The sequence below is a fragment of the Vicugna pacos genome, unplaced genomic scaffold, assembly GCF_048564905.1.
Source record: "Vicugna pacos unplaced genomic scaffold, VicPac4 scaffold_19, whole genome shotgun sequence".
Classification (NCBI taxonomy): Eukaryota; Metazoa; Chordata; class Mammalia; order Artiodactyla; family Camelidae; genus Vicugna; species Vicugna pacos.
The window spans coordinates 70,539,232-70,566,916 of NW_027328740.1; the positions used below are offsets into that span (position 1 = coordinate 70,539,232).

Below are 27,685 nucleotides of genomic sequence, written 5' to 3' on the forward strand. Positions count from 1 at the left end.
AATTGCTGCATATTTGTCCTATCTTTGGCTCAGGGATGGAGCACGTTCAAGTGAACTTTAATGTCTGCACAGATTTGACTGTCTTTTTCCAGGTTCACTTGTCCATTCCAAAGAGGCTTGAGCTATGTCCATCTTCCGTAAGATCTATTCCCTCCAGTGACAGCTCATTGAGCCTGCAATTAAAAGCCAAGTGAACAAGACTGTCCTCAGCTAAAAAGTTCACCCACCCTTCACTGTTTTCTTAATCTCCTCTCCTGGCTAATTGCAACAGACTAACACCTCCCTTCACCAAGATACCCAACTATGTCATTTTTCTCCCCAAAGGGAAAATAAGGTCCATAAAAGAGGAGACAACTCCATAGTCACCTCTGAATTCTTAGCATATAGTAATGTCAATAAATACAACTCAGATTATTGTTAGTTTCCTTTAAAACCTTTCTGGTTATTTGAATGAGACCTTGGAAGAGAGGTGTTTGCTGTCCAGTATCTTGATCCACAAGACTCTGGAGGCCTTTTTCGGAATAGCTGTTCACTGATTCATTCAAAACACAACTTATCAATCAAGGAGTAGCTGTGGTTTTCTGCAAGGAGTTTGTGGTCACTCTCATGCCAGAACAGCTTTAAACTATATCCTTAATTTGGATTTGTTATTTTTCCCCTCTTCCACCAAAATTGACTTTTCTTACTTTCTTGTCTTGAGGAATTTTTTTTTCCTATTTCACCCTTTAGTAAAGCAAGATTCTCAGGATGGGCTTGGCCCATTTTAGATCACCCATCCAACTCCTAGTGTGAGAGGTCTGGGGCTCACCTGCTTCCCTCTTGTCAAGGCAACTGAAAATCAGTTCAGGAGCCAACCAGCACACCACGGCTTCTAACGCTCACGTATCTCTCAGAAACCCTGCTTTCTCGTTTGTCTTGGCTTCTGAGAATTTTCCCTCACTTTCTTGACAATGAGTTGTGCAGCTTGAAAGATGAGGAAGGAAGGTTTTATTTCTCAATCAGCGTTTTAAGGAACTTGTGTAATGAAGGTTTTCAGGAGTTTCTAGAACCCTCCATTGCCGAGACAGAAAACACACTAGACATTTTCTAAATTTAGTTCTCATGTGCATTTTTTCTTTGCTTTTTTTTTTTTAACTGCTAACAGACATTTTTTAATTAAAAAAAAAATAAGGCCCCAAAAAGAATAGAACACTGAAGGGGCAAACAAATTAACGGGCAAAGACAGAAAAATGATAACTACTCTACAAAGTTAATATAATACATACACTATGTATCAGATCAGCAATTCTCAGTAACAGCTAATTGAAACATGACCATGAGGTAAAATTTCTCTCCTGTCAGGACATGGCCAACAGAAAATACAATTAAACCAACAAACTAATATCCTAAGTCTGGCGAGGTACAGAAGGCTACAAGCTAAATGTGTCTTATTCTAGAAAAGAGGGAGTCTCACCAGCTCTTTTCTGTGGAGCCTGAGCCCACGGGAGGACGGTGAAGTGAGCTCTGTAAGTACACAATTAGCAAAGTGAGTGATGAATAAATAGACGTGAGCTTTGATGACAGGGATAATACTACTATTCGTTTGTCCTTTAAAGTATGACTTCACGTTCAGTGATCAATACTTCAGCGTCCTTAGGAGTTGAGATTTTAGGAAAATGCACAACCTGGGCCCAGATCTCCTCTTTAAGCTCGTGACACTGCAGTTAGTTGTCTCAAAGGCAGCTCCAACTCCACATGCAAAGAGTTGACTTCACGGTGTTCCTCCCATAGCCGTCCTTACCAGGGCCCCTGGTCGGGGGGTAAGGTCTCCCTGCGTCTCCCAACTCAGGCCCATCACTCACAGATGTGAATGGACCCCTCCTTCAGGGACCAGATATCCTCAGACTCCGAGTCCCACTACCCTCAACTGACCTACCAGATACTCACTGGCACTCACTCAGCACTGACTCTCTGCTGGAGACCACACTGCACACTGCACAGTGTATCTCACTGGATCTCCACAATAGTCCTGGGAATTGGGTACATCACTGCTTCAATTGATTAGATAAATTGTTTCACTTCCTTGCGTGCGTCATTCAAACTGACACGGCTACTAAGCCACAAGCCTGGGCCTGAAAACCACTTGAAAATTGGACACTGCTACACCTCGCAGCCACCCTACTCTGACTCATCACATCATCTCCTGCCAAGCCTTCTAAATGTTTCCAAACATTCTAGAAGACAAATATGAACTATGAGAGCACCCCACTCTCCTACTTAAAATCTGTCAATGATGGTTCACTCCCCTTAGGAGAAAGCCCAACCAGGCCTGAGCACAGCCTAAGGCCCCAGCATCCGCTTTCCCTGCACGGCCGCGCCGCCTCACCCACCACGCAGCTCTACACGTGCCGTGTCTAGGACAGGGATGCTGACTCCGCACAACCCAGGGCTTGTCTCACTCGAACAATGATCACCTTCTTCAGTGTTCATCTTCTTCATTGCTGACTCTCACAAAAATGTTTTCTCATAATGAATCAATATCTTTTTCCTTACAACTGCCCATCATTAATAATGAGCTCCTCCCAAAAGAGAGAAGACCTAATTCTCAGTCTCCTTATCTGTAAAGTGAGAATAACAAGGAAATATGTGAGGTTTCAAGAGAAATAATATTCATGTGAGGCTGAGGGACAATTCCATCATACAGTAAGCATTCAATATGTGCTTACTTAATATTAATAAGAATATATTGCATTCTAGCAACCTTCAATCAATGTTTTATGACTTTGTCCAACAGACTACTGACAAACTGTTGGACGAACCACTTTGAGCAGATCAGCACAAGCATACTGGGAGAGGTAAGTGCTGACTCCAGTTACAGCTGCAGCCACCCAGCACTACGGGGCGGGGGCAGTTTGCTCAAACTCTTACATGTTGCTTGAGCATTTAGTTCTCATTATAGAATAAAGACAGTTGTTCTTTAGTCAAAGCTCCTGAAACATAAATCTTCAAAGATTGATGCAAATTAGGTTTCAAGTACAACACTCTCACTAGAATTTATTTGAAAATTATAGTCTTAGCTACTCCGCACATCAAAAGGGCATAATCTTAATGTATCTGACTAAATACACTGAAAGGGTTGTTTAAAAGTAATTAAGAAGAAGCCATTCAGAATAAGCTCTCAGTATCATCTGCACAAAGACCCACCCAAGGGTCTCATTTCTCACTTCCACATAGGTGTTTTCAAGTAGCTTACCTTGGGTCTTGGTTTCTTATAACACGGGGCGGGGAATAGTTGTGGATAGATTTATGTAGCAAATATATACCAAGGGTATTTGTTGTGAAGGAATTCTACAAATAAGAAGATTGATACATAGTCCCACCCATAAGAAATTCAGCCTTTCCATTTACAACAGCATTAAAAATAAAGTGAGAGATACATTTAACAAAAATTTACAAGATTTGTACATTGAACTTTTTGAAGTATCACCAGAATAAATTTTAAAAGATCTACATATATGGAAGACATCCCATTTTCATGGAATGATTGACAATATTATTAAAAATGTTAAGAATCCTCAAAGTGAACTATATATTCAGTGGAATCCCTATCAAAATTCCAGCTGACTTCTTTGCAAAATTGAAAAACTGATCCCAAAATTCACATGGACGTGCAAGGGGCCCAGGACAGCAAAAACAACCTTGAAAAAGAAGAGTAAAGTTGGAGGACTCACTTTAAAGTGTACTAAAATGCTATAGTACTAAGTCAGTATGATACTGGCATAAGTTTGGATAAATAAGTCTAAGAGACACAATAAAAACCCACGGGGAAAAACTTACATTTACAGACACTTTTCCACTAGGGGGCCAAAAACACTCCATTGAAAGAATAGTCTATTCAACTAATGGTTCAGGGACAGCTGGGTATCTGCAGGCAAAAGAATCAATCTGGAATCTGAACACCCATATTTTATATAACAAATAAAATTAATTGAAAATAGATCACAGACAGAAATGTAAAAATTAAACCTATAAACTTTCTAAAAGAAGACACAGTATAAATCTTTGTGGGCCTAGGATAGGCTTTGGTTTCCTAGATACAAAACCAAGAGCACAAGTGATAGAAGGAAAAAGCAGATAAACTGGACTTCATCAAAACTAAAACCTTTTTCTTACAAAGGACAACATCAAGAAAGTGAAATGACAGGGGAAAAGGGTATCTCAAGTCAGAGAGTGCGTGCTTTGCAAAAAAATAAAATAAATCTTACATCAAACTACCTCCCTTGTAAAGAAATTGTTTTAATGTTTAAAAAAATATAGTTAAAGGACAATGTGCAGAATAGAAGAAAAATTTGGCAAAGCATGTATCTAATAAGAGAGTAGTATCCAGGATATATAACAAATGCTTACAACTGAACAATACAAAAAAATACACCCAATTTTTAAATTTACCACGAATTTAAATAGATATACAAATGGCCAATAATCATATGAAAAGATGCTCAGCATCACTAGGGAAGTCAAAAACAAAATGAGATCTCATTTTACACCCACTAGGATGGTTATAACCAAAACATGGACAATAACAAATGTCGTTCAGGAGGCAGAGAAACCTCATATGCGGCCAGGGGAAAGGAACAATGTTGCAGCTTCTTTGGAGAAGTCTGGTATTTCCTCAAAAGCTTAGAGTTATATGTCTCAGCAATTCCACTCCTACATATAGAGTCATCTCTCAATATCCTTGGGGGGTTGGTTTCAGGAACCCCACACCCTGGATACCATAATCCAAGGATGTTCGAGTCCCTTTACAATCAACCATCTGGATTCATGTAGTGGAAACTACAGATATGGCAGGGCAAATGTACAGCCAACAGAATGAAAACATATTCTCATAAAAAATTTCACATCAATATTCATAGCAGTATCATTCAGAGTAGCCAAAAGTTACTAACAATATCCATCCATCAATGAACGGATAAACAAAATTACCAAGAATAGGCCCACAAACTTTTGGTCATTGAAACTTTGACAAAGGAGGTGAGAACATACAATGGAGTAAAGACAGCCTCTTCAGCAAATGGTGTAGGGAAAACTTAACAGCTGCATGTAAATCATTGAAGTTAGACTACTCCCTCACAGAATATACAAAAATGAATACAAAATGTGTTAAAGACTTAAACATGTAGACAAGACACTATAAACCTCTTAGAAGCAACCATAGGCAAAACATCTGACATACATCTCAGCAATGTTTTCCTAGAGCAGTCTACTCAAGCAATAGAAAAACAACCAAAAATATACAAGAGGGATCTAATTAAACTTACAAGCTTTTGCACAGCTATGGAAACAGTAAGCAAAACAAAAAGACAACCAACCTATGGAATGGGAGAAAATATTTACAATAAATGAAACTGCTAGGGGCTTAATTCCCAGAATATGTAAACAGCTTTTACACTTAATAAGAAAGAAAAACAAACAATTCAATTCAAAAATTGGCAGAAGTCCTAAAGAAACATTTCTCCAATGAAGACGTACAAATGGCCAGTAGCCACATAAAAAAATATTCATTATCATTATCAGAGAAATGCAAATCAAAACTGCAATCAAGTATCACCTCTCACCAGTCAGAATAGCCATCATTCAGAAGTTCACTGACAATAAATACTGGAAAGTCTGCAGAGAATTGGGAACACACCTACACTGTGGTGGGGATACAGTTTGGTGGAGCCATTGTGGAAAAGTGTATAGATGTTCCTCTAAAGACATAAAATTGACCTCCCAGATGACCCAGCAATCCCACTCCTGGGCATATATCCAGAAGGAACCCTAATTGAAAAAGACACCTACACCCCAATGTACACAGCAGCACTATTTACAATATCAAGACATGGAAGCAACCGAAATGTCCACTGAGAGATGACTGGATAAAGAGGTTGTAGCATATTTGTCCAATAGACTACTATTCAGCCATAAAATAATAATAAAATAATGACATTGGCAGCAACATCAATGGACCTGGAGAATGTCATTCTAAGTGAAGTAAGCCAGAAAGAGAAAGGAAAATACCATATGAGATTGCTCACATGTGGACTCTAAAAAAAAAAAATAGAAAGAAACAAAAAAATAAACTTATCTACAGAACAGAAACAGACACAGAGACATAGAAACCAAACTATGGTTACCAGTGGGGAGAGGGTGTGGGAAGGAATAAACTGGGAGTTCAAGATTTGCAGATACTGAGTATGTAAAGAATAAACAGCAAGTTTATACTGTATAGCACAGGAGAATATATTTAATATCTTATAGTATCTTATGTTTAAAAAGAGGATGAAAATGAATACAGGTAGGTTCCTATTTAGCTGAAGTGTTGTGCTGTACACAAGAAACTAACACAAAATTATAAACTAACAAGACTTCAATGAAAATATTTTTAAATAGACCAAAAACGAAAACAAAGGAAAAGGATATTATCAAGCAAAAAGAATAAAGTACTGATTCAGGCTACAATTATGGATGAACCTTGAAACTTTATGCTAAAATAAGCCAGACACAGAAAGCCAAATAGTGCCCTTTAAAGTGAACTGTATCTAAGCGTTTATTGTACTACTCCTGTAAATTTTCCAGAGGTTTGAAATCTATCAATATCAAAATAAAATGTATTATGCATTAAAAACTTAAAACGCTTCCTCACAGGAGGGCTTTAATTATTAAATGCAGAAACGCATATAAAGCTCTTGGAAAAACAATTTGCACGTCCACACACAGTCACTGCTGTCACTGCCACTCAGAGGGTGGTGACAGCGCTGATGAGAGCTGCCTCCACTCGCTCCCCTGCAGAAAGGAGTGAAGGCCTGAGCTCTGACAGGCAGGGTGAGCGTGAACCTGAGTCATACACAGCCACGTTCCAGACTCTGCGTTACCCAACTTTCTTATACAAACTGCAACATGTAATGTAAACACGCTAGAGGGATGTATCTTACAACACAGGGAATACAGACAATGTTTTACAGTAACTATAAATGGAGCATCTATTGTACACCTGAAACTAATATCATATTTTAAATCAGCTATATTTTTATGAAAAATTAAAAAATATTTTTAAAATGCTATCACTTTAATATTCAATTCGGTTTTTAAGTTACTACTAAACAGCTCAGAATGTATAAAAGCATTTAATTGTGCTGTTTGCTTACATATTTATTTACATTCAGCCTCTTGCTAAAAGAGAATTTAAACAATTCTGTTAAACACAGCTTAACAACCATAACAACAAAAGGCAAAACGGAGAGTGAAGAGAAAATGGAGATTCAATACTTAAATGAAACCAGGGGGAAGTAAACTCATAAAAATGGATTCCATGAAGTCAGGGAAGGGGTTAAGGCTGACTAGAAATTCAGCTGTAGGATTCTTGGCAGCGAAACCAAAAAGAAAAGATGATGGGGCGGGTGGTAGAGCGTGTGCTTAGCGTGCACGGGGTCCTGGGATGAAGCCCCAGGGCTTCCACTAACAGGTAAATACATCTAATTAACTGCCCCCCTAAAAGATCACCAAAGAAAAGAAAAAGAGAAATTTCTTTCCCAAAGAACCCTGATATTAAATTTGGATTAAATATTAAAAAAAAGAAAAAAAGAAAAATTCAAAAGATAAGTGACACTGAAGGAAAACCACAGCTGGCCTAACAAGCTAAGTCACAAATCAAAGTGTGATAAGTGTCGGTTTCCTGATCTAAGTTTTGCTGGGCTACCTGGTAAATCTGAAGTTTAGTGTCAGTTTACTGGGCTAATAAGCTAACCCGAAAATCCAAGGTCAACAGTTGTCAGTAACGTGATCTCTTCCAAATTGATAAGCTTCAGTGTACTGATTCCTTGCTTTTTGTTGTTTGAGCCTTATTGGGTATTAGCCCCATACTTGTAATTAACCCTATAAAACCTCATGTGCACGTCTTGGAGGTGCTCAGAGCTTTGGAAAAGAAACCCCTCTGAGCCCGCCAGCGTAATATATCTCAGTACTCCAACCCTCTGTGTGATTCTTATTTCTTGGCTGGCCTTTTGTTTCCATAACAACACAAGCGATAATGCCCGTGAGATAAATCTGGGGAGGCTGCTGGTAAGTCGCCATGTCTCACGTGGGAAAATCTGAAACATCCTTCTCACCACTCAGAGTCATCATAAGCCCACACCACACCTCCTGCCGTTAAATGCAGGAGCACGGTTAGGGCCCGGCCTTTGCTGTCTTTGTGTCATCACAGTGAGACAGGATGGAAGGGGGAAGAGCACAGCCATTCAAGGAAGGCCGCAGCAATTGACATCAAAATGGTGAAGGATTCAACCCCCAATAGGCCTTGAGGCTCAGGATGAAGAGATTTAACTTCTAGCAGATCTTGAGCTTCAGTAAACATCCATTGTAATAGTAACCTGGTGAATAACATGCCCCAGGCACCATGGCAGTCCCAATGATAGCCACAAAAGGTCAAAGGGTGGGAAATGGCCAACTCCCTGGGAATCCTAGCCCCTTGCCCTAAGGCTGGTCCTTCTACTTATTAGCATATGAAACCACCAAGCCCAAGAAAACAAGCAACACAGCGCCACCTCGCGGTCACCACTCTCTGTCCCTCTTTGGAGAAGACAGACCTTCTGTCTGTGGGGTGTGTACCTACTTCTAATCTGTGCATGAAACCCCCACACCTCGTGACGTTTCTCTTGCATTTCAATGTATCTGTCTGAATATATATACCTTTACTCAACACTGGCTTGCTCTTGAATTCTTTACTGCATGAAGTCAAAGAACAAAATCTGGTGGGGCACATCCCAGGGGCTCAGCGAAAGCCTGGGACACAGCCCTTCTCATGCCCAACGTTTTTTATTCTTGTATCAACAGGACTGGGCTGTGAAGTGACGTCTGAGGCCCCAGCTAAGGGACAGAACCAGCTTCCAGGGTTCCAATTTGCGGGCAGCCTCTCCCCCAGCTTGGGCCTTGGGGTCTGCCCGGTTCTCTGTGTTTCTCTGTTGTGCTGACTCCCCAGCCATACAGCGTACTCCTAGGCCTGTCCCCACAAAACCCTTCTCTCCAAAATACAAGCACGTCATGTCACAATCCTCTTGTTCAACCAGGAAATGTTCAGCCCACTTTTTTCCTCCCCAATAAATTACCCAACTGTCCTCCCTCCCATCACATCACTTCTTTCTTTGTGAGAACTCTGCACTCGCCACACCCCATCATGAACACAGGTGTCTTGCTGGCTGTGACCGAGATGTTTCTTTCTCACACAGCAAGCGTCCTTTCACTTTCCCCTTGTTACCTTAAAAAAGCCTTTCCTGAGTCACCCACCCCTCTGATTATGAACTCACAATGTGCTGAAGTTGCAGTCACTATGTGCATACATCCCAGTTTTGGCTAGGTTTCCATCACAAGATCTTCATTAAGGAGCTGCATCAAGAAGTTATACAGGGTATTCTTACATCAGAGTGGAGGAACCTGCAAAAAATTTAAACGGCTTTGAAGAGAGTGTTAACCAGGGACAGAGATGTCGCGGGTCCTAGTCAAAAGTGTCATGAGGAAAAATGTTCTCCCAAGGCTCAGAGTGGCTTCTGAACACAGAATCCTCAGGGAGGAGGTGACAGGCAGTGATTAGGGTGGGTGATACAGGTTACGCTCCCCCAGCTGGGGAAGAATAGGTTTTTTTCTTGTTTTCCAAACAATTTCTTACTATCTTTTTCTCTTATTGCCACATACCATTTCCTACGAATTAAGCATATCAATGTCAGTCATTTGGGCCACTTGGGAGAAGCTACACGATGCCATTCACAGGGATGGGGCATGACAGCCACACCAGTCTAGGTTGAAAGACCAGTGGGGGTATTTGCAAGGTAATCACGGGCATGCAACAAACTCCCCAGCTTCAATGACCTCATCTCAAAGCTGGGGTCAATAAAACTACCAAGCAAATTGCGTGAAGATTATGGCCAATGTTTACTAGGTAAGTGCCCGTGAAAGCTGCCGCTTAATGGGGAATGAGTACGATCAATGAGGCCCTGTCTACCTGCCCACATGCGCCCTGCCTTCCTGCCTTGCTGCAACAGCAGAACTTGTTTAGCTGAGATGAACACCCCCAGAGCAGCCCAGACGGGAAAGCTCCCAGCTCTGCACGGCGAGACGTGTTCCTTTCCTTCTCAGAGCTGATCACAGTTTGCTGTCGTCTGTTTTTATGTTTATCCCTTTTGTAACTCCCTCTCCTCCGGAGTTTTTGCTCAAGCAGCACAGGGCCAGGTGTGTCTTGGGTCCTGCCGGATATTCTGGGCAGGGAAACAGCCAACTCCATATCTGGCTCTGGTGCTGAACGGAGAGAGCAGAAGGCCCAGGGGCCCATGCTGAACTGAGGCCCCTGCACCCAAAATTATGGTCTGACCTTGGGCAAATTACACAGTCTTCTTTACCCTGAGATTCCTCATCTGTCCATGAAAATAACTGCCCATGTCACACAGAGTTACAAGTATTAAAGGAAATCAACAAATTCACAACCTAGCCAAGGGGCTACAAGTGCATCCTCAACAGACAAATGCTGCCTTTACGGCTCTGACGCACGCTAAGCGGGGCGGCCCCACACAGTGAACACTGCTAAGTGCCAGGGTGTTAAATGCTTCATGTGTGCTATAATACTCTTTAGATCTTACAACAATCCCAGGAAGAAATGAATATTATCATGCCCATTTCACAGATTCACCAACAGGTTGAGAGTATGCATTCTATTCCAAGGCCCTATGGTGAAGAAATGGCAATTTAAACCGGAATCTGGGCCCAGGCCTTGGCTCCATCTCTCTCCCATCCACCTGACCACTTGCCTATGAATTCCACCTGTCCAATATAAAAGTTTGCAGCCGGCCATCTCTTAAAAGCAATGTGTGCCACCGTTTGTCAATGTTGTTTAATTACCATAAACTGTTCTCAGAAACCACTACAGTAAAGAAAGTTGGACTTAAGGAATTCTGCATTGCGTTCTCCTGCAATGTGCAGGATCCCTTTCCTACACCTCCAAATCCAAGTGTATGCTTCCTCCGTGTTTATGTTTGCACACGGCTTATTAAAGCAGAAGGTATCTGCAGTAATTCCATCTCGGTTGCTTTCCAAGTTTGCAGATTATCCATATTCGGTCTGTGAACGAAAATACTACAATGTGAATGAGAATACTGCAACCATGTCAGTAAACAAAGAATACTGATACCAAGTCATTAAAGGCTTCCGCCACTCCCCGGCGAGGACAGGCCTGCAGCCCAGCCACTGCAGCAACTCACAATGGTGCCCTCTGAGCAGACTCAGAATAAGAAAGGATGGGCTACTGGCCCGAGATAGCTAGGTGCTTGTCTAAAAAATGAATTCAGTGAGTCCTAATATTTGCTTCCTCCCATTCATACAAAATCACTAAATTCTTGAACTTGAGATACCTGGCTTTCTTTAGATAACAAGTAATCTTTTATTGTTCCAACAACCTGGTCTTTGTTGTAAAGCTCCTATATATCCTAGCTCTTCCTCAACCTCTTGGGAGCAGTCCCTCAGAGAGTTCTGAGAGACGGTCATCCTGGCTCGAGTCCTCCCGCCAAATGAAACATAACTCTTAACTTTTAGGCTGCACGTTTATTTCAGTCAACAGTTTTGGACACCATGAAGCACCACAGCAGATTTCTCTCCACCTGAACTCTCCAAGTAACCAGAGCCTTGGTACCAGCAGTGGCCCTTTGTGCTCATCCGCCTCCTCGGGGGGTCCAGATGAATTTGGCTGAGTCTCTCCTGGTTCTCAGATCTCACATATTGGTTGATGATCCTAAGTTTTATCTGGCGGTGTATCCAGGTACGTGGCCCTCCAGTTGAAAGAACCTGAGGTGAATTACCCACCCAGTGGAGACATCCCGAGTGGGTCCAAGTTGAAAGACACTGGGTTCAGGACTGAGTGGTTAGGTAAGAGGCTGGTCTAATGTTTTCCTCAATTTGGTTACCTCCATTGAATTTTTCAGGATAAAAGTAAAACTCTTATGAGGAAACTTTCAACTCCAAATTTTGGACCATCCTCCTGACTGGTAACAGCATTCTCGGGTGACAGGGAATCTTCCAGGAGTGGTAGACACAAAGACTTCATGCCACAGAATTGTCCCTGTGGGAAATCTTACTAGCAAATTTATTCTGAGAACCCGACCTTACAATGGGGAATAGAACTTTCAAAAAAAAAATAAAGAACAGAAAAGAAAAGAAAAAGAAATGACAGATTGCCAGTCTCCAAGTAAAACCCCAGCCAGATTTATGTACATACAAAACTTACAACATTAATCGGGAATAAGAAAAAAAAAACTCACTCTGGAAATAACCAGGCCTGATAAAAACATTTTTTGGCATTCTGAACTTATAAAAACAAAATCCCCTTTAGTGGGAACTTGGATTTCTCTTCCTGTGTCCTTGAAATGTAAACGTTTTATCTTTCTCTGGATGTTTTAAGTGTGTGCATGTAAGTATATATATGTTTAGTTTAGTTTTTAAAGGAAACCTTGGACTCTGCCATACAAAAGTTCAAGTATTGTGTACATACGGTGGCCACGCAAATAAATTGGGATTCTAAGCAATTCTTTGATTGTACCAATTTTCAGATATTTTGCCATCTTAAACTTTGTTGCATCAGCCTGGACCACGAAGGCTTTAAGCTTTTGGAGAGTAAACCTTTGAATTTTATTTAGGCAACACCCCGACTCTCATGTGGAAGGGCCTCTTCATCTTATTGGTTTAAAATCACTATATATATATATATATATATATATATATTTATTTATATATATATAAATTGATGGCCATATGATGGATTTTTTAATTTGGAAAAACTTTTTAATTGGTGAAAGTTTAAAGAGATCTCATTATAAACGGCTGTTTTATTGGTACCTATTAAAATAAAGTTTAAATGCAGAAAAATATATCTAATGGTTAACCTAAGAACTCAGATATAAAAATATAACTGGTTTGAAAAGCTACATTTTTGTTTTTCCTTTCTGATAAATGTTTCTAGAGATGCTAATAAAAACTTAGTATAATTAATGTTAATTAGGTTGAATAACTGGAAAAAGGATTGTAAAAATGTCAAAAAAACAGATAAGTGGCTTATCCCAAAAGGATAAATATTTTTATATGGTTATTTTGAATGAGATAAATAAAATGGACATTTTTGGATTTACATACAGGGTTTTGATACTACACTACGTAAAGTTAAAAAAAAAGGGCCAAAGAGTTCACCTACTCCCCCCCAACATTAAAGTTCAAACAAGTCCGTTTTATTTACCACAGTTTAAAATATATTTATATGTAGACTGAAATACTTGATCAAGGATTGGGACAACAGACCAATTAATGAAATTAAAAATCGAGAAGGGCCTAAGCTCTTTGGCTGAAACTTGGGCATCCTAGAGACTTCTATAAAATTATATACAATGTACACCCACAAAAAAAAGGTTTCTGTCACTCCTTCTAGAAATAAGAATTATTGATTAAACTTAATAAATATAAAAATTAAAGGTATAAGATTTAATAAAATTGAGATAAAAGTTTGTGAAATTGGTATATTTAGATGGTCTTTATATAAACCTTTTGCTTATGTTGTGGGATAGATATGTTTCAGTGGAAAAACGCTTCCCCTTCTTGGTATTATAAGGCTGGGCACATGTCTATCCCTCTGAAAATATTAATTGAACAAATTAAAGGAAACCAATATAGTTACTTGAGACGTCCAATATAACGTAAATCTAAAAAGTAATTTGAGTAGCTAAAAAAAAAAATATAGGTTTACCCTGGGTTTAACTTATAACTCAAGGAAAAGAGACCTTAATAAATGTCTTATGCAAGATTTGGAAGACAAAATAAAGAAAACCTTAGTTTTAAAACATGGAATTCTTTGTTTACAGCTCTTCTCACTGATACAAAAATGCCAATTAAGGAGATAAAATTGGGTCTGGGTGACAGAGCATTTATCTGGGGACCTGGAAGAGAGTGTCTTTGTCTTGCAGATCAGAAATATAAATACAACAAACAGTGACCTAGGACTGAGCCTAATTAGCTCAACGAAATAAAACTTGAGGCCATGAAATTTTTGGCATTTTAGAACTCAGAACTCTGACGGGTCCTTCAGACTTTGTGAGGAAATCTTAATTATCTGTTTCATAAATAGTAAGCCTTAGTGATTTGAGCAAGCAAATTCAGCTTACTCCAACTATTATTATAAATATAAGTAAGTTTTAAAGTGAAGCTATGAGATCTCTAGCTTTTGTCTGTTTATAAGCCTGCATACAGATTATAGAAGTGAGATATTTCTACTGCTAAAAAAAAAAATTTCGAAGTCAAAGAGCTCTGCTTAATTGATGTAAAAATATAAGAGCTTAAAAATTAAGTATTTTTAAAATAAAAACTTAACAAATTGACTTTCAGTGTCATGTGAATTGGAAAATATTCAATATTAAGGTAATATTTGATATTGTTTAGTTTAAGTATGTTCTAATAAATGTAGACATCTTTAAAATCATCCATCTTAACTATAATACCTTTACTGTACCTAGGTTTAATGAAAGTCAAATAAGATCCTGTTATATCTGTTGCAGATTTGTCAAAAAAAAAATAACAGTAATGTGCTGTGGTAAAATTTTAAGTAAATTAAATGCAAATGAGATGAGAGCTTTGGGTAAATATTTAAAATATATTTTTAAAATGTATGCTTAAAATAATCTCTAAATGTTTGATATCTTTAAATTCTAGAGTTGTGCTAAATTAAGTTAAATGACAAGATTTTATTAAATATCTATGCCATTTTCAGATAAAATAAGATTGAAATATGAATTACTTAACATTTAACTTCCTCTTACAGTGAAACTAAAGGTGTTTAGAAATATTAATAAATGGTTGGTGTCACACAGAAATAGTCTCTATTAGTAAGGGAATGATCTCAGTATCCTAGGAAAGTAATATAAATGCGTAAAGGAAGATGTAAGAATGGAATAATACTTTGTTAATGAAAAATAGTGACTTTCTCCTGAAGCTGGTTACCTCTGAATGGAAGACAAAATAAGGGACACACTAATATAAGTATAGAAAGCTGTGGAAGGCTTGTGGAAAAGGAACCCTGAGGAAAGTTTTGTACGTGGTCAGAATTGGCTAAGTTTAGAATCAAATTGGGCAACGTAAATGAATCTTAGAAGTTAGCTGGAACAAGATTAGATTTGGTTTTCTCTCTGTTAAGAGGAAAAAATTTTCTTAAAATATTAATCCACCTTCAGTAACAGATTGTAAAACTTCTTATACCACTTAGCTGATCTGTTCTGCCTTTACATTTGACATATTTTCTTGTTAATGAATTAGTACTACATTACAGTGATCTATATGTTTATCTGATCAAGTGTTCTGAAATCTTTCAAAAAGCTCCCCAAATATAAAATTCTAATTAATTAAATAAAAATTAATTTAATTAATTAAAATTCTTTTAATCTCCAGTTAAGTTTGGGATGCTACAGAAGGCCCCTGAAACATCCCAAAGAGAGATTTTTAACTATAAAGTTTCATTTGGCATTTTAAATAACATGGAATTGTCAAATGAATCATAAAACTTCTAAGGTTATATTGAATGAGAAATATTATTAATATAGGTATTGTAGAAATTATATGGACTCCCTAAAATTCTGGTTTATCTGAAATGTTACCAGTGATAATTATGGGTATAGTGAACAGGTTTCTTTATTGATTATAGTGTAACGGTGTTTAACCATGCTTTTAAATCTTTTGTCATTTATAGACAGTTAATTGTTTTCTTCTGATGGTTTTGCAAAATGCTTTCTCTTCAAGGAGATTTACTGATTTCTAATAAATTTCAAACTACAGCACTGAACTAAACTGGGTAAGACATTTTAAAGTTCTAATGAAAACTCTCATTAAAAGAATTAGTTACATGGGACTGATTAACCAGCTGAATATGGTTATAATTTTTGATATTGTTTGAAATACTACTGCCTTTTAACCTGTTTCCCAGACATAAAGAATCTCTTCTCCTTAAGCTAGTTATGGTTCACAGCAATTTGATAAATTATAACTATGTATACAGATTTGGAACAGTTATCTTTTCTCTCTATCTGATCCCTCAAAAGACTAAAAATACTTAGGTCCCCAGTGGCTCTATCAGACAAATTAGGGAGATCATCTCCTAAGAGATATAGGAGTATAAAGGTATTTTAAGGATTTTAAAGAGAAAAGAATTTACCTAAATCTGTAAGGCAAAAATCCATGAAAAGCCTTGACGTGGCTTTCTTGGCCTTAGAAAACCTTATTAACATTCTACCCTGAGACTCCGTATTAAAACTTCCAACACAGTCAATTTAAAAAGCCTATATGATCAAATAATCAGATTTAATTTGTAAAGAAATTAATCTTGATTTGGCTATATTTGAGAAAACTGAGGGTAACTTTAGAGAGAAAAAAATTATATTTTAGTCGATATTAAATTCTAGTTTTGTTAATTGAGGTCCATATTTACTAAGACACTTCCCAGATCATTCCTTGCTGTTATGTCACACTGCTGTACAGTTTAATTGAATTATGAAAAGAATACTCTAGGTTTGATTCTGAAGCTCAGTAATCTATCCTTGGGTAAAATTCCAATGCCCCATGACCTGCAGCCAGGGGATTATACATACTGCAACAGGCATGACTTAAAGAACTGTCTCCAACCTGAATGGAAAGACCCTTTTTCAGATACTCTTAACTAGACCATACACACCAAAGCTGAAGGAAACGGAGTCTCGGATTCATTTCCTATCTGAAACAGCCCCTGCAGTGCACTGGCCTATAGAGTGCTGCTCACCTTAAAACAATGCCCAAATGGAGAAAAAGCTTCCATACCAGGATGAGAAGAAGACGACATCTGAGCTAGACTGCTGACCCAAGACACCGGACCAGGACTGTATACCAATTACTTTGATAATTTCTCCAACCTTTGATTATGAACTACTCCAATTGTTAAGTTTATGATAAATTACCTATGTCTAGTACTTCTGTGTTACCTTGGTGGGTTTCCCTACTCCAAGGCTCTTACTAGATAGCCCTCAGAAACGTTATTCAAAAAAGAATTTATAGTTCTGTTTAGGCCACTGTTGATCTTACAAGGTGGGAGATTTCAACAGGCCAATTAATACCTGCTCTGACCCTGACCATAAATATGAACTTTCTCATAGGATCAAACTCAGAAACACAAGCAAAATTTTAACCCAAAAATACAACTTCTCGACTATTAAATTCTTACTCGTGACTTTATTAACGTTACTAGCTGTATTACTTATATCCTGTCTATTTTATAAAATTGTTGTCTGTTACATTTCCCAATGTGTAACTAGGCCCACAAGATGGATGATGGCTAAACATCTTGAAGAAACAGATAAAATTTATAACCCTGAATAAAATAAATATAATAGTGTGATTCTAGGTATGGGAATGAGCAAAGATGGGTAAACACTTCCTGGATCATAATAGAGTAGTAAGACAGGTGATCCAGAGAACTTTTAGTATCAACAGGGCCTGATAAAAAAAACTAACACCTTGAATGGCAACTCAGAAGATTCTTCACCTGAACTAGGAATGAGCCATCCTAGCACCGTGGGACAAAATTGGTCATGCAATGTCTCTCAAAATATTGGTCGAATTTAGGACCAAGGGGGAACACTGTGAATGAAAATACTACAATGTGCATGAAAATACTGCAACCATGTCAGTAAATAAAGAATGCTGAATCCAAATCATCAGCGGCTGCTGCCAACCCCCAGTGAGTTCATGCCTACAGCCCGGCCTCTCAGCCACTCACAGTGGTGCCCTCTGAGCAGACTCAGTGCAAGAAAGGACAGGATACTGGCCCTAGATAGCCAGGTGCTTGCCAAAGGAATGAATTCAATGACCCAAATGTTTGCTTCCCACCATACATAGAAAACCACTAAATACTTGAACTTGAGATATCTGGTTTTCTTTAGATAACAAGCAATATTTTATTGTTCCAATTACCTGATCTTTGTTGTAAAGATTCTATTTATCCTAGCTCCTCCACTACCTCTTGGGAGCAGTCCCTCAGAGTGATCTGAGAGGCTGTCATCCTGGCTCGAGTCCTCCAGCCAAATAAATCAAAGCCCTTAACATTTAGGCTGAACGTTTATTTCAATGACGTTCCAGAATAGACACAACTCATCAATTCTGTAATGGAACACACTGAATCAGGAACCAAAAGCGTGTTTTAGTCCAGAAAATCTCCAGGTTCCTATTTCTTCCTGTCATTATACAATCCCTCCAGAACTCATTACTTTGCTGTCTGCTCCTCTGGCAACCAAACTCAGAGAAGAGACAACTCAGCAGAGCGCCCTGCTGGGGAGAACACCCCGCAGAAGCACTGCAGGCTGCCTTCCCTCCCGCACGCTCTGCTGACCCTTGGTGTCCCCCGTGGAGACCAGGCCAACACAGCTCTTCCCAACAGCTGCAAAGTCGCACACGTTAAATAAATCATTTTATTTTATATGATATTTTACGTATATACCCACCTCTGAAAACAGCTTTGCCAGAAGCCCAAATCTTCAACATTAATCTGCAAAGGCAAATCAGGTCCCCAAGGGAAAACAAGTCTTAAGACGACGCTAAGGCCTCCAAAGTCCTCTCCACGACCATGAACCAAACTGCCTGCAGGTCTGCAGCTGCAGGAGGCTACATGTCTGCTTTTAAAGCAACCCCTTTCTGCCCTCGGGTGCTACAATGCCCTTTTATGCCCTCCCATCACAGGGCAAGAGCAGCCGCTGCAGAACCTTGCAGGGCAGCACTGACAGGACTGGACAAAGGGGATCAGAGCTAAACAAAGCATTCTGATGACACGAGCTTGTCACTGTGTCTCTTTACAGATGTAGATATATATAGAGAGAAGTGGGGTGATATTGCTCAAAGTCACACAGCTAATAAGTGGCAAAGTATATAACTCTGCTCCTCCCTCCTGTGTGACGCCCAACTGGGACAACCACAGGGTTCTCTCGTGGCTGCCTGAACAGTCTTTTCCTATCACTCATGACACACAATAGTGTCTGAACTTAGCCTGCATTTGCAGCATCTTTTCCCTCCAGTTTCTCAGGAACAAGGCTGTTCGGGCCTGTATGAATTCCGGCTTCCTGAAATCCCCGTGCTCAGGCTGGTCTTGCCTGTGCATCCGGCCCGCTGCTCAGAGGCTCTTCCTCCCCTGCAGGAGGACGTTTCTAATCTTCACAGGGACACAACCTCAGGGGAGCTCTCCTCTCGCCCTCAGCATGGCAGGTGTCCCAGGCCTCATCCCGAGCAGCCCCATTAGGACGGTGTCTGCCCAGCTCTGCTAGTCAGATCAGCAGCCTCAATGCCAGGGATTATACCCAGGTCACACTGCAAACCTACTGCCCGCCTCACAGCCCCCAGCCAGCAGGTCACCTGGAAGTCACAGCAAGTGCCCCACCCAATCCAGAAGTCTCTTCTTTTGCCAGCACCACTGATGAATGGTTTCCAACCTTCGGACAGTTTCGCACAAAACAGCACCTTCTACTGTGAAACGGGTGGTTTTTCTTCTGCGCCTCATCCTTACTGGAAACGTAAAAGGAAACCAAAAGGCCTTTTCTCAACCCTTTTCTGATGAAACCCTCCCACCCACAATACTCATATGCTCAAGAGCTTTGGATCCACATGATTTTCGTTCTCTTAGGCTAAGTGGCTCAAAAAACTAAGGGATTCTTTCTCCTTTGAGGGTATTAGCACTCAGTTTCTCGGCTTTAATCTGTTTTTGTCTCTCTCTTCAGTGACCCTAGCAGTTGCCACCTCTTACTCCCTTCAGCAGCCTCCCTCCCAACTTCAAGTCTAGGAAATCAGCTGTGATGAGGGGCATGGGGGCAGTCACAGAAGATGCAACTAAGGCACAGAGAGGCTACATAATTTGCCCAAGAAATCACCTTGAACCACCAACAGAGTGTGTCACGTCCCTCTGTTTAACTCTAATGCTAAGCAAGTTAACTTTTTGTAGATTATGTTTATAAACAGATGAGGTATGAAAATACATACAAGGACACACATCAACTCTAAGATATTCATTAACTCCACTATTTTGTTTCTATTTATTTTATTTCTATTAAAAAATTAAGAACCCCTGCAGTCCATATAGCAAAATGTTACTGGGTTTTAAATCCAGAATATACAGGGGTTGTGTCATTACTCATTCTTGTATGTATTTTCACAAGACAAAATGATTTGAAAGTCTCTCTCCCCGCCCCCTACTCACTACTGGCTCTCACCAGAGCTCCCAGACCACACATCTAACAGCCTTTCACTTTACCCACAGCTGAACTCATCAGTTTTCCCCCAGAACTCCCTCTGCTGCTTTCCCTCCTCAGAACACAGCAGGACCATTATTTAACTCATTAATCCACCCAGAAACCTGGGCCTTACTCCATCCTACCTTCACAGACAGCATTGATCCTTTCCTCTTTACCATCTAAACATGCCTTCAATCTGTTCGCTTTTACCCACTGACCGTCCCACCGCTCAATTGGAAGCCAACAACACTGCCCACCTGGACTCATGAGTCTCCCAGGTGGCCCCACAGCCACTCTCCCCTACTTGAGACAAATGTGATTGTGTCTCTCCCACGCTTTTGGACTCATTTCAGACCCACTGTTCTTAGAAGAAACTTCAATTTCTTCACCTGGTGAAGGTCCTTGCCATGAAACTGTCAGCTCAGTAAGGGCAGGACACACCCTCGTCCCTCGGCTCCACCATCTGGCAGAGCATCAGCTTGGGAGGATTGAGTTCTTAGCAAACTACTTCACTTATCCATACAAATCCATGGTAGATTAGAAAGATTTTAGATGTTAAGCTCGACTATTAATTTGGGGATTTTGCACTGGCAACCTGCAAGTATATATTCCAATTATTGTGTCTTCTTAAAACCATACCCAGATTAAAGGAGTATTTGTGGAATGTCTTCAGAGTAAAAGGGACTGTACTTTTACAGATTTTATGTTTTAAAATATGAACAACCCGGACAGGGTCAAAAATAGAACCGCCTCACAAGTGACAGAAGACAGGTGAGACGCATATAGCAACAGGTCACAAAGATGGTAAGAGCAAAATTGTTTCTCCAACCCCCAAAACATCCCTCCAAGAACTGAAAACTCAGAAATTTGAAAGTAAAATACTATCATATAAAGAAAGAAAATAAATAATCCTCTTCATCAGGGTTTCTAGATCTGACTGCAGAGTTATTAGCAGGCCATACTGAATCCTAGCACAGAAAAATCAGATGGACTAGTGGTGAGTAAGTTCCAGGAAAATGGCAGTAACTCCTCCACTTGAAAGAGGACACACACTCACTTGTTCAAGGTGATTGTAAACCACATTCTGCAGAAATTCAGAAGATTCAGGCACCGCTTCTAGATGGTGATGACACGGAAGGACGGCTTGGATGCATGCTTCTAACTGAGTCACCGGCATTCTTACACTGCAGGGGGAAATGGAGGCCCTCAGCCAAGAGCACAGTTGTTCCTGTCATGTATCCCAGGCCGTGCCTCGGGGACTCAGTGTACTGTAGCAGTCCGGCCCCAGGTGAGGACCCGCAGCGTGGCCCAAGCAAGCAGGAGGGGCACTGTGCTTGAGAAATCCCATCCCCCATGGGGGCAAGAGGGGCTGGTGGGGTTGTGTGAACCTATAAATGCTCATAGAAATACACCTGCATACATTGAAGTGATAAAATTAAAAGTAGCAGGCTATTTAACAAAATTTCAATTGTCAGTGTTAATTTTACCATTCCATTCCGCTTGTCCCCTGCACTCTGAGACAGGCTTAGGCTCTCTCACACATGCAGCTCTGATGCAATGGTTGTGAAGTTATTTTACTTTGCTGCAAGTGTCTTCGCTCCCAGTGTCACTGTGACTGTCGTCTCTTAACACAGTCAGATATCTTCCTGCATCTCTCCCTGAGTTCCTTGCTCCTGCTTCTCAGATCCTGAGATAAAGAACAGGTGAAGGCACATGACTGGAAAAGTCAATGTGGACTTGACCAAAGTCCTCAGTGACCCCCTAGGTGAGTGCTGCCCACCCCTTACCTTCGATTCTCAAGGTTCTGCCCAGGGTGACATCCAGCCAGGAGAGAGTCCTGGGCCCTATTAAAAGCTGTGTGGCTTGGGTGCAGGGAAAGCTGCAGGAGCTGGTTCTGTAGCCGGTCCCATCCACACCTCTGCTCCTCTCTCTCCCGAGGCAGCGCTGCCAAGCCCCCAGGCTCCCTGAGCTTCTGTCTTTCTCTTCTACTCTACTTCAAGCCCTTTTCCTCTTCCTTTACTCCCTGATTATCCCTAGCTGGAGTGATTTTTCTATCATAGAATCTGAAAAAATTTCCTGCAGCTGAAAAAGAGGTGCCAGAGGTCAACGCGCATATGGTGGTTCCTGAATAGAGCCCCTGGTTAGGGGGACCCTCACCAACACTCACGGGGCATCAGGCATGTTGCAGGGTCGACCACCACCAACAAGAGTTTGCTGTGACACCAAGGCACGCACAGCATCCCTGCTCACTAAATTGTAGTTGTAGTCCTTTATTAAGAAGCAAAAATAAAAAAATTGCTCATGTTTCTTACTAAAATTATTTATGAGGGAGAAAAAGAAATTGTAATAGAAAGAACAAATTTCACTCCATGTTAGATGTGTTCATTTGGCTTTAATCATGTACCTTGTTTTCTAGGCTCAGACTTGCTATCTCTGCACCTTTTGTAAAAGAAAGTTGCCTTTAGCCTGAAATATCCAGGAGGGCCTATTCTCCGGGCTCTGATCTTTAAGGATATTTGCTCTTCTACACTTATGTATAGATGGCAAGTTGTAAAATAGTGAATAACCTTTCTTTTTTTTTGGAGGTTTTACAGGGGCACCATAATTTGACCCACATGGACAGCTGCAGGAACAAAGGATTTCAAGGACAAACAATTCATACAGCAAGAAGTTTGCAACAACCAGCCACATCCCCGCCGCTTTTTAGTATAAAAGGAGACTGAATTCTGCCCTGGGGAAGAGAGTTCTACTGGATAACAATATGCCATTTTCTGGGTCTGCCAGCTTTACAAATAAAGTCTCTTTTCCTTACTCCAACATCTTATCTCCCGATTAATCGGCCTGTCATGCAGCAAGCAGAACGAGTTTGGACTTGGTAACAAATTGACTGCCTTAGAGGTAGTATGTCTCCACTGTTTCCTCATTTCCAGTATTTCACCACCTATCAATTTTCTATGCTTTCTAACAACATGAACAAAAAACCTATTACAAGGAATTGATTCCACAGAAATAAAATTATTTCTACTCCTTCTAAACTTTTTTCTTTTCTATTTTATTTTGTTTTGCTTATTGAAAAGAAAATAAATTCAAATCTTTTTATTTCACGTATTTTTATAACTAGATATTGTAAATACTACAAAGATATTTAAATTGCAATAAAAATTGTTCATATATTAGTATAAAGATATATACACAATCAATGCAGATTAGGAAAGGAGTAGATATTTACTAAAAATCCACTGCACATCCAGTCTTTTACAAGCATATCCTGGAATATAAGCTCTATTATCCAGGGTCCCCCACCCCCAATCTCACTGCGGAGTCCCTTAGTAATCAACTACCAAGGCACCAGCATAGAACCATGAGATCACTATTTTAGGTATAAATGAGAGTATTAGCTCATTCAATTCTAAAACAGAAACCTTAAAATAAATACTGAACTTACTTACAGATAAACAAATTTGGACACAAAAAAGTACAGTTTCTCCCCAAATTCACAAAGATAATAACTGGTAAAGGCAAGATTTGAACTCATCTGCCTTGAATATAAAGCTAAGTTGGAAATCCCCTTCAACTGTGGAGGACCAGCAGCACAGCCTGTCACCCTATCTTTGTTCAGATCTGGCTTTAGACAGCCTGAGACAGCACCCCTTCCTATGGAACTCGAGGGCAAACAATAACAATAAGGATTTTATATTCAGTAGTTTCTTAGGTCTCAATTATATAAAGTGTCAGCAGGTCAGCAGAAAACTCTGGGAAATATGAGTGGGTCCAGAGCTTTTTGCTGATAAGAAACTCAATCTATCAGGACAGAGTGACCTTCCCATGAGAGGCCTCATGGACATAAACTAAAGGCAACTGAGCAATGAAAACTAGCAAGAACATGGAACTCAAGCAAGAAGGATCCCTACCATCCCCTGCCCAGTTGCCTCTTCACCTTTGTGGACAAGACGGCAGAAGGTCCATGTTCTTGTCCAAGTTACAACATCATGGATTCTCACCCATATAATATTACGACTCTATGCTGTCTTAAGTCCTTTCCAACTAAAATATGATGACACCAATATCTCAGCGGAATGTCTATGTCTCCACTTTCTCTCTTCTATTAGGAGACTATATCTATGGCCACAAAGCCGAAATTCAATTAAAAACACCATGCACGAAGCCTGGTGAAAGTCTGTGTAAGAGACATTGTTCTCAAGCTCAGTGAGTGAAAACTCAGAAAAAGTGGTCCTTATCCCTCTGCAAGTGGAAGGTAGCCTGATTGTGTGTGTGTATGTGTGCACACGTGTGTGTGTAAATCAAATACAATGTATTGTGGGATGTGCACAGATTTTTTTTATGTTACTATCATTTCATGAGGATGAGCCAACCTTTAAAGTAATTTGAATCTACTATTCTGAGAGAGTCTCAGGATCTTTTGGTGGAGGATGGGAAAGGGGAAAGGAAAGGAGGAAAGAAGTAAATGAAGCAAAGCTGTAAGTATACTGCTAGGGAAAGGCAAGACATTAATTTTGTTCCTACTTGCATCACACACAAATTAGGGACTGGCTTTCCCACATGTCTTGTCAAGCACTGAGTTGCAGAAGAACAGGTGACAGCCCATTTCTCACTGAGCTTGTGACTGTACGTGGCATCTTATAGGCACTAATTACTTAACCTGATCAAACAATCTGGCAGCAGGCTGTAATTCTCCTATTTTGAGAGATAAGAAAACAGGAAGTGAAAGAGGGTATATAGCTTGACCAAAGTCAGAGGACAAGTAAACTAAAGAAGATGAATTCAAACTCAGATCTGAATGCAGAGTCTGATCTTCCCACTCCGAGGGCTGGAAATTCCTTAACACACAGGGTCCCCAGCTCCTCTGCTTTGTTCCTGGCACCAAGCATTTCCCATGGCGATATTCTCCAGTTCTCAGACACAGCGCTCTGTGCAGCCAAGAACCTCCATTCGACCTTGATCATCTACCTGTCACGCCCACCAGGCTTCACCAGGCAAGAAAGCTGGCTTTCAACTGCATACAAAGCCACCCGTTTTATCCTGGACTCTTCAGCGGCTTTTCCAGCGTAAACGCAGCCATGAAAGTGCTCACAGTTTGTACATGAGCCACACTACCTCTCTCCATCTCTGTCCCCACCTATACTACTTTGCTATGACCATTTTGAGAATCTTGGAAACAAATTTTTAAAAACAGAAAAGAAAGGATTCTGTAACAAGTACTTAATACTTACAATTTTAAATGAGAAGTTACAAAGTGAGTATTTACAAACCGAATCTGCCTTCCTAGGTGTCAGTTTTAACAGTTAAAATATACAATAGCAAAAAATTCTGACTTAAATAATTAACAAAAACATCAACAATAATCTGGAATAAACTCAAAAATAATGCCCATGTTGTACATGGTGGAAGTACAGGACTGTACTGTGGGGTAAAGTAAGAGGTGTGAAAGTAGAGACATCAACATTTTGTATGGAGGAAAGCAGTTTTGTAAAAATGTACGTTCTCCTAAAGATAATTCAAAAGTACTAAAAAATCCCACGAGAGCACTTCTTTTTTTTTTTAACTTGAAAAATTATATTAGAATTCTTCAGGAATAATAAAGTCATAATACTAACCAAGAAAATTTGGGATCGAAAAGAGAATCAAAAAATCGCACTGTCAGATATTAAATAAATGTTTACAATATGTAAGATATAGTGCTAGTGTAAGAAAGTAAGATTGATAAAAATAAACCATGAGCTCAAAAAGAGACTCTAGTGTACATAAGTATTCTTTACAGGTGGGATTTCAAGTTAAAAAGCAAAGTAGGAATTCAATAATTGTCTTGGGACAATCAGAGAATCCCCTGGAAAAAACAAATTCTATTCCAGTCATAATGACCGCAAGAAAAATTACAGAATGTGATGTGAATATTAGAAAGTACTAATAACAGCGAATATAATTCTTTGCTCATATTAATTCAACTTCTCTTCACTATAACAAGTACCATCATCATCTCCATCTTAGAGATTAAAAAAACCTACAGAAGAAATTTATACCATTATAAGAAAGTATTTCTAAGAATAATATCAGGAATAAAACCCAAAAAGAAGACATTTACAATCTTAAGATTATTTTGGGCCACAACAAAAATGAACCTACTGAACAAAATGAAAGGCAAAATATGACAAGGAAAAGCTCTCTGATACATGTTGATGAAGACAAGGGGTTAATGTTCATAATATACATAGAGCTGTCACAAAGCAACAAGAAGCTGCCTCACTTAAATGTGTGCAAAGGACAAAAGAGATCATTCACTTTTTAAAAGTCAGATGGCTAATGAGTGAAAAATGCTCAATACCTCACTGGTCATCAAGTGCAAATTAAAACAATGAAAAAGTACTTTTGCTCATCATATTGGCACATATTTTTAAAAGATATTCTAGCTAGTGTCCATCTTTGAGAGAACAAACTGTGAGCGATCTTTTGGAGGATGACATGTCAATGGATATGTAAACTCTGAAAAACGTGTGTACACACAGGCTGAACTCCACATTTTGGAATCGTTTCATTTAGAAAAATTCAGTTCAAAAAGATGTACTTATCAGAGCATTTACACAGCACTGTTTACAATGGTGAGAAGAAAAGCTGAAGTGAAATCATATCCAGCGATAGAGAATTGGTTACATAAGTTATTCTACATCTTTTCATGCCCCACAGGAGAAGGAATTTCTAGATTCACTTGAAAGGAGCCTGTGATTTATGTAGTTGTCACATCCAAGGACTAAATTTCCAGAAAACTTAACGAAAATAATACTCATACAAGATCACAGGAATGTTTGTATAAGAAGTATGCCAGTCAAACACCCTTTCTGACAGTGGAAAATGGAGAAAACTTAAGTGTCCACCATCAAGACAATGATGCGGTAAATCACGGTGAGCTGTGGGCACTAAAGTTCCGGTGTTTCGGCGTGGTCCAAGGCCTTGTCCACAGTACGCTCCCACGAAAGGTGTCCTTACACAAGAGACCAAACCTGCATATCAGGAAAACCCTCTACTCTATCTGAAAGGACCGGGTGAGTCTGGAGAGAGAGGACGTCTGTGATATATACCTGAGTGAATAAACCGAGCTGCAGAAAACATATAGTATGGCCTTATTTTTCAATAAAGCATATATACACACACATAGACATAGATTTCTCATATACGTGTATGTATGTGTTTATTTATATGACATAGGCATAAAGGTCATGAAATATATACTCCACATTGTCAGCAGTTTTTACTCTCAGGAAAAAAGGGGAAGGGATGTAGGGGACTTTCGGTACCACAACAGATCTCTTTTCAGAATTTCAGTTAAGTATACTTGGAATTTAAAA

At 39.7% G+C, this 27,685-nt stretch overlaps 1 protein-coding gene across 1 annotated transcript in view; it reads right to left on the minus strand.

The window, feature by feature from the left end:
- The window catches only part of LOC140693521 (uncharacterized), a 114,224-nt gene that overhangs the window by 56,618 nt on the left and 29,921 nt on the right, over positions 1-27,685 (minus strand). The gene's annotated exons all lie outside the window — the stretch shown is intronic.